Below are 12,509 nucleotides of genomic sequence, written 5' to 3'. Positions count from 1 at the left end.
GCTTCCCATCCCTTTCTTGTAGGTAAAACCCACTTGTGTGTGCTTTTGTTTTTCTTTTCAGAATGGTCTGCAATTTTCTGTTTTTCTTCCAGCCATAGCATATATATTTTGTGCTTAAACCAGCACAATAGTCGGTAGTTTAGATATTGGGTTCAATTGTTTTTGCCTTTCAAGATTTTGAACAAGTCTTTTTCACCTCCAGCGCTTCAACCGGCTAGAGTCCTTCTAGCCGGCTGATGCTATTTAGGTTATTGCTTAGTTCAGAAAATGTAAAAATTAGTTAAATTTTCTGTACATGCTTAATTAGTTTAAGTATTGTAGATTCATGGATTAACGTTTTGTTTTGAATTGAATTCATGTTGCAAAAATCGGGTAGATTGATGCTACCCGATTTAGGTCTTTTGAGCAAAGTAGATCAATGTAGTGGTTCCCTGTTTCTTTTGTTTTCTGTTAAGTACTAGTAGTAGATTCAATAAAATATATGCTAGTTAATGAGATTAAGTAGTAGGTTGGGTACTTGCTGATTTTTGTTTTAGACATTAGATTAATGTGGTCTTTGTATCGCACTAGAAATGTTTTCACGCTACTCGGTCTAGGCGAGTAGAAATAAGTTGTATTCAGTTTTGACAACATAATAGCAGTAGTTTCATTGCTGATCAGTGCGTTAATCTAGCCTAGTGTCATGCTATGGTTGCTGAGTTTTATTGCTCCTTAGAACAACTGTTAAGTTAGCACTGTTTTGATGTAAATTTAGTCTAGTCGGTGTAAGCATTATAGGGTAAGTAGTTGCTAAGTGTTTATTTTCTGAATTAACAACATTTAGTTAGTTGTTTGGTGGTTACTTAGTGAGTTTAATTAGGCGACAATAGTTTAGTTTAATAATATATTAGATTCATTTTGTTTTGGATATATTTTAGATGTAATTTTTATCGATGCGATTGTGATGTTGTGCATATAAAAATATAGCTTGTTGATTGCATCTCAATTTCTATTTTAGTAGCAGTATGTGTTAGTAGTAGATTGGTTTGATACGGTAGGTTTACGAGTTACGTTAGTTGTTGTGTTAGTATTAGCTAGATTTACTTCTAATAGATAATAGCCATACTTGCATAGTAGGTTGGTTGTGTAAATTCCTTGTACGTTTTCTGTTTTCAATCGATTTTGATACACTAATTAGGTAGTATTTAGCCTTATAAAAACTGTAGTTAGGTTAAAATAGCTTTCCCTTGCATTTTAGATCTTCGTCGCAACGAACCTTGACTTCTACATCAAAATCGGCTAGAACTGCGTGTCTAGTCGGGTTTGTCGGTTTGTGAGCACAGGATTCATTGTGACAATTAGTGATTTTGGTAGGATAAGAGTTTACTTAGGTTTAGAACTAGTACATATATATTTTAGGTCGATAATTAGTGTTTTAGGATTCAATTTCGCATAGTATTGCCCGCCGCAGCATTTGATTTTCTGGATCGACTTATCGCGTAATTCTTGCTGATTTTGTGATGCCTATATCCAAAGTTATGAGAGTGATCTTTGGGGTCTGAGAGCTTCGCTGAATTTTTTATTCTATCAAAAATTCAACGCAACAAGAAATCATTCCAATCGAACTTCTTTTGAGCCATCTACGAAACATTTTCCAATCACCTATCAAAAATTGGGGTTTCACATAGCACGGGGGCAAAATAGTCATTTTTTATTTTACGTAGTTTTCTAATTTTGAGTTTTCATGTTTTATTAGGTCTCTAACATTAGTCCAGAGTTAATTGTAGCATTAGGTTAATTTATTTAGGAAATTAACTCTGGTAATTTCTCATTTTACTTAGAAATTATTTTAGCGATTGACTTTAGAATTACTTTAGAAGTAGTTGTTTCCATTTTTGTAAATAGTTTTACTAACTTCGTTTTGTGTCGTGCAGTTGATTTTATGTTGCAAGTTAAGAGCATCTCATCTCAAAGATCAAATGTCGCATCAAGTGAAATAACGAAAATGCCCTTGCATTTGCGAGCTTAAGTCACTGCGCGTTTCTTTTCAGTGCTTGTTAAATTTTGATTTCATTGTAATATTCTTTGTAATTAAACAAGTTCTATATCAATGAAATGCAATTTTTAGTTTTATATCGAGTATATCGTGTTCCATGTGGATCGATCTGACTCACCACTTACGTGGGAAATCGGTATTTTTACTTGGGTGGCGATTTTCCAAACACTTTTCAACGATAAAAATATGTGTTAAAAATACAGTTGCCAAAAGCACCACCAAGTTTTTGGCATCATTGCCGGGGAATGACGTATATACTCTTTTAATTCTAAGTTTGCAATTAGTTGATATTTGCTTAGTTAATTAGATTAACTGCATTTTAATTTTTTAGTTAATAGGATTAGCGAGTAAATATAGGATTAACGTAGTAAGTACATATAGGATTCACGTTTTGTTTCTCGAGGATTCACAATTTTTCAGCCTTCTGGAGCGCTTAGACAGGTGAGTTCTAGACAACATAGCTTGAATTCCTATCTTTGTACTTAAGCATATTTAGAGTAGCTTTAATTCTGTAGTTGAATTCTCTTTAAGCATGCTTAGCGTAGTTTAATTGCATTTAGTTTTAATTCTTGTTTTTATTCATTGTTTACTGCTTTTGTTCTTTTTATTTATGTAGTTAGGTCGCTTAGATAGTTTAGGTTTTGTTGCACACATTTGAACTTAGTTCCAGTGTATGCAAGGGCGTCCCACTTCAACCGTTCATTGAGGATCCAGAGAAAATCATACATTTTTCTAAGAACCGATCTGAAATGGGGGACCTAGAACCTGAAGCTCCTACGCGTCTCAGGGAGTACTTCCTACCTACGGAGTACACCCAGGCATTGTGCATTCGCAAACCAACTATTAGGGTGCCTCATTACGAGATTAAGGCAAGTGTAATACAGATGATTCCATCTTTCTATGGCCTTAGTCACGAAGATCCCTACCGACATTTGGACAAGTTCCTCGAAATATGTTCGACGGTTAAAATCCAGAACTTCGAGGATGACACACTGAAGTTGACCCTCTTTCCTTTCTCGTTAAAGGATAAAGCCAAATATTGGCTAAAATCCTTAGACACCATCATCATAGGGTCATGGGATCAGTTGCAACAGGAGTTCCTCAAAGAGTACTTTCCCATAAGTTGCACAAACCAATTTTGGTGAGCCATCACCAGTTTCTCAGAACTGGATGGCGAGCAGTTTCATGAAACCTGGGAAAGGATGAAGGATCTCCTCAGAAAATGTCCCCATCATCAGGTGCCCAGGTGGCAACTGGTGCAGAGCTTTTACGATGGATTGTCTGACCGAAATCGTCAGATGATCGATGTTTCGTGCAGAGGGACATTCATGCTTAAAAGCAAGGATGAGGCATGAAACTTGTTTGATACTCTTGCCGAGAATTCTTTACATCATGCTTCTACCTCTTGTTTCGATAAAGTCACACCCGGCGGATCAAAGCGGGGTGGTGTTCTGGAGGTGGGTCCCTCGACTGAGCTACACAGCAAAGTCGATATGCTTTCTAGGAAGTTGGACTAGCGACTCTTGACTCCATATCAACCCCATCTGATGTGCGCGTTGTGTGCCAGTCTGGCACACGTTGTTATTGAGTGCCCTTCGGCAGCTCAGTACCCTGAATTTGTGCAAGAGCAAGTTCAGGCAGCTCAGGATTACGCTAGGCCCCCGAATAATCCATATTCTTCTACATACAATCTGGGGTGGTGTAATCACCCTAACTTCTCATGGAAGAACCCATAGTCTTCCACACAGATTCAGCCCACTCGACCGCCTCAATTCACTCAGACATTCCAGAGGCCAAGTTTTCCTCAAGCCACTCCTTATCCTCCCCAACCTTCACAAGAGTCTGCTCCGCAGACTTCGTTCGAGGAGAGACTTCTCCAAGCATTCGAAGAGATGAAAACCTCGAGTCTGAATCCTTTTGAGAAGTGCAGTCAAATGTTGAGTTCTCATACACAGTCAATCGCAAAGTTAGAATCTTAAATGGGACAATTAGCAAAAGCGCTAAACAGGAGACCTGAGGGAAGCTTGTCGGGTCAGGCTGTGATGAACCCCAAAGGCAAAGAATAGGGTCTGAGCAGAAAAATATATTTTATATACATAGTAGAATTAGGATTTCCAGTTCAACATTTATTTTTGTTTCTGTTTCGTTATTTGATTTAAATCATGCTAGCTTATTTGATCACTCAAGTATGAGTACAGGTTACCGGATTTAGGTCATGGCCTTTAGAACATATAATTGGCAAAGTCAGCTGAAAACTAAGCATCGGTGTATGCTTAGTGGTGGAGCATGATCTAGTCAAGAATCAGCTCAAGAGGCCCTGTATATCAGGTTGTATCTATCTTTTCTCTTGTCTTGATTTCAAGTTCTTTAGTGTGCATCAATATTTCATTTTTACATCTCTGCATGCCACTAGGGACAGTGTCATTCAAGCATGGGGGGGTGGTTCAGTAGATACACACTATTTGGTCCTGTTTATCATGTTTCAGTAGCTAAAACTCATAAATTAGGCATTTCAGAAAAAAATTTAGCATATATGAATGATTTTGACATAATCTGACAAGTTCAAAATTTTTAAAAACCCCATGAGAAATTTTTTTCTGAACAAAGCTAAAAAGAGTGAGTATTTATGTGAATTTTAAAGAAAAAGACTGTATTTGAATGTAAAAAGCTAGTTTTGAATCACATAGTATAAGTTTCCACAATTTGAAATACACTAATAAGTAAATAAAAAATATAAAGAAAAAGCTCGGGCTCAAAAGAAAAGAGCATGTGTTAGGTTGTTTGGAAGATTTCACAATCCTAAGTAAGATGAGTTCAAACGCAAGTTAAAGCATTTGAATTTCATTTGAAAAGGAAAGTGAGAACTTCGTGAGTCCTAGAAGCTGAGATCAGACACAAGTTGAAGTGTCTGAATCTCATGTCGAAGGGGTAAATGGAGGAAGTCACTTTTGTGTCTAGATAATGCCCTTAACATATATATAGTGGTATATATAAGGCATTAACATTGCACAGGGCACAAAAGCAGACCACACGCAAGCTATCAAATTAAAAAAAAGAAAGAAGTGAAAAGTTAAAAAAATTGAAAATCCAATGAAAATGAGAGCTTAATGTAAAGAAAAATTCATTACTTAGAAGTAGAATGAAAGACTGTGCAGAAAAAGATACAAGTGATGAAAAATGAACAATAGCAAGACAATACACGATTTTCTGAGAAACAATCATAGATAAATGTGATTCTTAGAAGAGTGAAAGGAAAAATTTTATCGTGGAGGCATAGAATTTCTAATTATGTTCTAAGAAGTGAAAAATTATATGAAATGTCTGCTAAAATTGATTTATGGAATTCCATAGCATTTTAGAAGAAAAATTTAAATTTCTGCATGATTTCTGATGTTTGTGGGTAGCATCTTTGCAAACCCTCACGAGACCTTGCCCGTCCACTGGGGTAACCCTGTGGTTCAAAAAAGGCTTGTTGCATAAGCTAAATGCAACCGTGATTCCTACGAAAGTGAGTTAGTTAGTTTAATAAAAGTTTGCATTTTATTCTGGTAGTCCGTATCTCCATTGTAAGGGTAGGGTATATTGCTAGGGACTAGCAATTATTTTAGCATGGGGGTATTTGATAATGCGTAAATTACTCATAAGTATAATATATTTTTATTGCATAAATGCATTATTTATAGGTTTAGAACCCTTACTTAGATGCATTTAGATGTCATTAAGATATGGTTTAAATTTCGTTCGAATCAAACATAAAACGAGAGAGATATCACATTTTTAGTGAAACGGGTCGGACCTCGGGGCGATACAGGTCAAAACGTATCCAAACGCCCATTTTGAGCCTTGGATCTGGGAAAAACGTACCCAATCCAACCCACAACAACCCAAATCATGTTTTTGAATACCTTTGCTAAAAACCCTCTCCAAAATAGGTGCCCAGGCAATAATTTTATTTTAATCCTCTTTCTGGAATTTCCAGAAAAGAGGATTTAGGACTTTAAAACATGGCAAAACCCTAGCTTAATGTTGTCTTTGCCTTGGAAGCTGCACCCCCACAACCCGATTCACGATCCTCCATCTCCTCCTTCAGCCACAGCCATTCCACCGTCTTACCCTTTGGGTGCTTGGCCATTCCAAGCACCCACTGTTGTTGACCACTTCTTCCTCCATTTCCCTTCTTCTACAAATGTTTCTTCTCTTATCCTCCTTGCTGAAACTCACCCTCTTTGTTGTGTTTGCAGATAGAAGCAGCCATGGAAGTGCTTTAGCTAGGGCAAGGGTGTCCTCTGCACTTCCACAGCTAGCTGGCCATCCCTCCATCCGGCTTTCTCCATTTCCCTGCACCGTCGAGCCTTCACGCCATCCTCGGAGTACCACCCGTTGTAGTTTCCAGCACCCTGCAGCAAAGGAGAGTGAGACGACACCACTGAAGGATTTGGTCACATCTCCTTGGCAATTTCCAACTCTTTTTCGACCTTTCCCATCGCCGGATTACCGGAAGAGGCCACCGATAAGCTTCCCATCCCTTTCTTGTAGGTAAAACCCACTTGCGTGTGCTTTTGTTTTTCTTTTCAGAATGGTCTGCGATTTTCTGTTTTTCTTCCAGCCATAGCATATATATTTTGTGCTTAAACCAGCACAGTAGTCGGTAGTTTAGATATTGGGTTCAATTGTTTTTGCGTTTCAAGATTTTGAACAAGTTTTTTTCACCTCCAGCGCTTCAATCGGCTAGAGTCCTTCTAGTCGGCTGATGCTATTTAGGTCATTGCTTAGTTCAGAAAATGTAAAAATTAGTTAAGTTTTTTGTACATGCTTAATTAGTTTAAGTATTGTAGATTCATGGATTAACGTTTTGTTTTGAATTGAATTCATGTTGCAAAAATCGGGTAGATTGATGCTACCCGATTTAGGTCTTTTGAGCAAAGTAGATCAATGTAGTGGTTCTCTGTTTCTTTTGTTTTCTGTTAAGTACTAGCAGTAGATTCAATAAAATATATGCTAGTTAATGAGATTAAGTAGTAGGTTGGGTACTTGCTGATTTCTGTTTTAGACATTAGATTAATGTGGTCTTTGTATCACACTTGAAATGTTTTCACGCTACTCGGTCTAGGCGAGTAGAAATAAGTTGTATTCGGTTAGCATGGATTAGGTCTCTGTTTTGACAGCATGTTAGCAGTTGTTTCACCGCTGATCAGTGCGTTAATCTAGTCTAGTGTCATGCTATAGTTGCTGAGTTTTATTGCTCATTAGAACAACTGTTAGGTTAGCACTGTTTTGATGTAAATTTAGTCTAGTCGGTGTAACCATTATAGGGTAAGTAGTTGCTAAGTGTTTATTTTCTGAATTAACAGCATTTAGTTAGTTGTTTGGTGGTTACTTAGTGAGTTTAATTAGGCGACAACAGTATAGTTTAATAATATATTAGATTCATTTTGTTTTGGATACATTTTAGATGTAATTTTTATCGATGCGATTGTGATGTTGTGCATATAAAAATATAGCTTGTTGATTGCATCTCAATTTCTATTTTAGTAGCAGTATGTGTTAGTAGTAGATTGGTTCGATACGGTAGGTTTACGAGTTACGTTAGTTGTTGTGTTAGTATTAGCTAGATTTACTTCTAATAGATAATAGCCATACTTGCATAGTAGGTTGGTCGTGTAAATTCCTTGTATGTTTTCTGTTTTCAATCGATTTTGATACACTGATTAGGTAGTATTTAGCCTTATAAAGACTGTAGTTAGGTTAAAATAGCTTTCCCTTGCATTTTAGATCTTCGTCGCAATGAACCTTGACTTCTACATCAAAACTGGCTAGAATTGCGTGTCTGGTCGGGTTTGTCGGTTTGCGAGCACAGGATTCGTTGTGACAATCAGTGATTTCGGTAGGATAAGAGTTTACTTAGGTTTAGAACTAGTAAGTATACATTTTAGGTCGATAATTAGTGTTTTAGGATTAAATTTCACATAGTTTTGCCTGTCGCATCATTTGATTTTCTGGATAGGCTTATCGCGTAATTCTCGCTGATTTTGTGATGCCTATATCCAGAGTTCTGATGTCTTTTTGAAATCGTTGTAGTTTTGAAAAGATTTTTAAATGAAGAACATGTGAAAACCAAACATCAAATAATAAAAACCGGCTCTCACTAGTGGTAGAGACCAGGTCGAACTCACGGAACAGGAATATTTCGTATTCAAACAAACAACTAAACTATTTTTTATTGCCGAAATGGAAAAAAAAGTACAAAGAAAAGTAAACTACTTGGCTATTACAATGAATGAATACCCTACGCAGAGGGCTTAAAAGACTTTATTTACAAACCAGAATTAAATTCCTAAATTCTAAAATAAAAGCAAAAAACTTCTATTCTTGTGCTTCTGTGTCAATTGATCACTTTCACTCCACTCCTGTGCGATTCTGCACAAGTCAAACGAACACGAGCAGTACAAGAGAGAGAAATAGAAACTATACTAAGCAGATTATACTAATTAAATACTAAAAACAATGAAAGATAATAAGAAAAAAATCTAATGACAATTTTAACTAAAAATGACTTCTAATTAAATCTTACTAACTAATTACTAATTCAAACTAATTACAAATGCTAATTATCTTACTTAACTAACAACTAACTAATCACTTTACTAATCAACTAACAATTTACTAAACTAACAACATTGACTAACAATTACAAAATAAAGAAACAAGAAAATCAATGTTAAACAGGAAATGAATGTATTAAAAGAAAACATGAAATAATGAAACACAACAAAACAGGAAATTCAGATTGTAAAGAGACAGGAATTGACTGTATTAAAAGAACAAGAAGACGACTTGTAAAAAAACAGAAAAATGAGATAAAAAAAACAGGAAATTGGAAGAAGAAAGAACAAGAATTCAGTAATTTGAAAAACAGTAAATCAACAAATGAAAGAAAACAACGAAAATGTAACAAAACAGGAATAACTGAGATGCAATTCAATAAAAAACTTTCCTTGTTTTCATTACATTTCTCACAATAAACTCATTTCATATATATGCAAGATCTAGTCTTAACATGCATTTACATTGGCATATGTAATTCCAACATATCATGATTTTTGTCATGGGCATTGCGTTGGCATAAGTGTCTGAATTCCCAGTTTGAGCATATCATATACATTCATGACATGGTATAAGGTGCATTCACAGCAGCCCATCGGTTGCTGTGATCTCCTGTGCATCCATAGCACCATAGCTCATTGGCTGCTGCATTTCTATCTTGTATACACTCTCATCAGTATACTTCCACTTCCTCATCCCACAAGCATTTGCATATATCATTTCTTTTTCAGTGTATTGCTGTGCAAATGCACAACACATCACTCATTCTTTTCAGTGAATTGTTGTGCAAATGCATAGCACATCACTCACTTTTTCAGTGAATTGTTGTGCAAATGCACAACATATCACTCATTGCATATATCTTCACTAACCTAAGGCATTGCACATGCCGTTCTCATATAGGTCTTCATTGGCCTTAGGCAAATACATGTAGATTTTCATTTAACCTAAGGTATTGCATATGCCTTCTCATATATAGGTTTTCACTAGCCTAAGATATTACATATATGTGCTCATATGTACATTTTCTCATAAGGTGTGTACATGTGCATTTCATCATTAATATAAGCATGTCCTCTTGTACATTCATTTCTTCATTGGAATAGGCACGATCCTATGCATTTCTAATTTCAATACGTCATTTTCAATTTCTCTCTATGTTTTGTATTTTCGTTATCTTGAGCTAACTCATATTTGCAGGAAAAATGTGGAAAATAGTGACTTCCTTCCTAGATTAGGGATTTTATTATTTCAATTATAATTTAAAGACTGTAATAAATTAGATATTAATGAGAATTTTTATCTTTTCAGCTTAGAATAGAATGTATGAGCATATAGTTCTCATAAATTGCTTGTGACATCTCATTTTATCTTTATTTTTATTTCAAAAATCCATGAATGGTGAAACACGAATGGCACGTGCACCTTTCTAATAAGAGGTAATTAATTCTAAGTAAATGATTCACATTTATGGCCATAGTGAAAATGTGAACAATACTTAGGATTTTTATCTTTTATGGAATAACATTTGACCTCCACTTAGGTCTCTTTTGAAAATCATCATACCTTTCTGAAATTATTTTCCTCCTCTATCAGAATTTAAGATATAAATTAACTTGAAATATATTTGTGGCCATAGTCATGGATATATTAAAAGTTAATTTTATTTTAAATCCTATAATGGCACAAAAAATTTATTTTATTCTTTATTAGAATTTAAATACAAATTATATTATAATATATTTGTGACCATAGTCATATGAATGTATTATGATCTAATCTTATTTCAATTCTATTAAAGAATAAAATTTGCTTTTAAATTTCAATCTTTAAATAAATCTCAAATCATTCATCATTCAGGATAGAATTGCATTCTTTTTCAAATTATTTCAAATTATTTCAAATCATCTTCAAAATTCCAAAGTGATTTTTTAAATAAATTTTCAAATACAGTTCTCATTTCTAGATTCAAAATCATTTTCAACTTCCATTTATAAACTCAAATTTATTCTTTTTCTCTCAAATCCATTCTGTTTTAAATTTCCAACTTTCAATTCTTATTTCTGAATTTCATCTTTCTGAATTTCATATTTTAAATTTTTTATTCAAATTCATTATTTTCATTTTCAAATTCTATTTCAAATCTTGAGTTTTAATTCAACTTTAAATCAAAGTTTTGAAATTCATTTTGAGATTCCAAATCGAATTTTGAGATTTACTTTGAAATTCAATCCAATTTTCAAATTCCCTTCTAATTTCAAATTCCAAGTCTGAATTCAAATTCCATTCTCAAAATCCAATTTCAAAGTTTAATTCAAATTTCAAATTTTCAATTTCTAAATTCATTCTTAAGTTCCAAATTCAACTTCAATTTCAGATTCTAAATTTAAATTCAAATTTCCAAATTCTATTTGCAATTTCAAATCTTTCTTCTTCAAATCAAATTTTAATCTATTTCAAATCTTTGATCTCAGTTATGATTTCAATTTCAGAACTTCAAGTTTTCTTTTCAAAATTCATTTCAAATTTCAAGTTTAGATTTAAATTTTAGTTTCCAAACCAAGTTTGATTTCTGACTCTCTTCTTCAAGGATATTTTCAAACTTATTTCAGAATCACTTAGAAAAATAAAAAATTTCTGAAGCATTTCTCAAAAGCGTACATCTTTGCATTTTCATGAGCACAAGCATGATTCAATTTGCATCTAGGATTTTATAAATAATCACTTAAGACAAATTTAGGCAAATCAAAAGGAATTAATTTGATCCTTGGTTCAATTACCCCTGGTAAAAGCGCTAGGAACGGTTAAACCTCGTACCGACGAGCGAATCCCGTTTCTCCATTCTTCCCACAAATTTTAAAAAATGGAGGCGAATAAATTTTCAAATCTTTTTCAATTAAAGGTCAAGTGAGACCTTGCAAAAGAGTTTCTATCTTTCTTTTTCTCTCTTCTCTCTTCTTTCTTTCTTTTTCCCTTTCAAAAAGGGAGAAAGGATGGAAAGGAGAAAAAAAGAAAAAAAAGGAAAAGAAAAAATTTTGCAACGATCACAGAAGTGGTGATCGAGATGGGACCTGTCTTCGTCTGATTGAATTAAATGTCTTTGCCTTGCTTAAAATTGTCTAAGTCATTATTCTACAAATGTCAGCTTCATCTCCATGTCAACCTTAGAAGCCTAGACTCTGTTCCAGCTAACATAATGCATATAGGATTTAAGTAAGGTTTGGTAGGACCATATTGAGGAGATTATTGCATGCTCACTTAGACTTAGGTCTGAAATACATCTCACCTCAATTTAGGGATTGAATGTAAACAATGTATGCAAGTGCATGCTTCTTCTGATTTTCAAAATTCTATCCCTTTAGGATTTGCATTAGTGCCATCTAATTTCTTGCATGTTGAGCATGTTTTCAAAAACATCCCCACCTATATTGTCTCGGTCTTCACGTTGCTAGGCTGTCTCACTGAACCATAGTTCGGGAAAGAGCCCCACAACTGGACCACTTATTTGGGTTAACACCCCCCTGCCATGTACTAAGGGCCATAGTCTGAAGTATATCGACAGACGCTCAAGGATGTTGGTAAACCATTAGCTTAGAACCAGAGAAATTTTCTATGCGACGTACTTTGAGCTTTAGCTTGAGTATATCGGCATATCTTGATTGGAATCAGATGATTAAAAACCTTAGAGTTAGGATTAAGGTCCTACAAGCCTTTTCAAATGTTGTATTTCGAGTCAGCTTTTAGGGAATGTTGTTTTATACATCATTGCTTGTATAGCTTTGCTTCTTTTTTGTGAATATTATCCTGTAAATCCTCATTTACTTCACATTTTTAAAACCCTGGATATTTATTTCAAAATTTTCTCTATTTC

This window comes from Nuphar pumila, chromosome 8, assembly GCF_984573655.1.
Source record: "Nuphar pumila chromosome 8, dmNupPumi1.hap1.1, whole genome shotgun sequence".
In the NCBI taxonomy this organism is placed as follows: Eukaryota; Viridiplantae; Streptophyta; class Magnoliopsida; order Nymphaeales; family Nymphaeaceae; genus Nuphar; species Nuphar pumila.
This window is presented reverse-complemented; position numbering follows the sequence as displayed.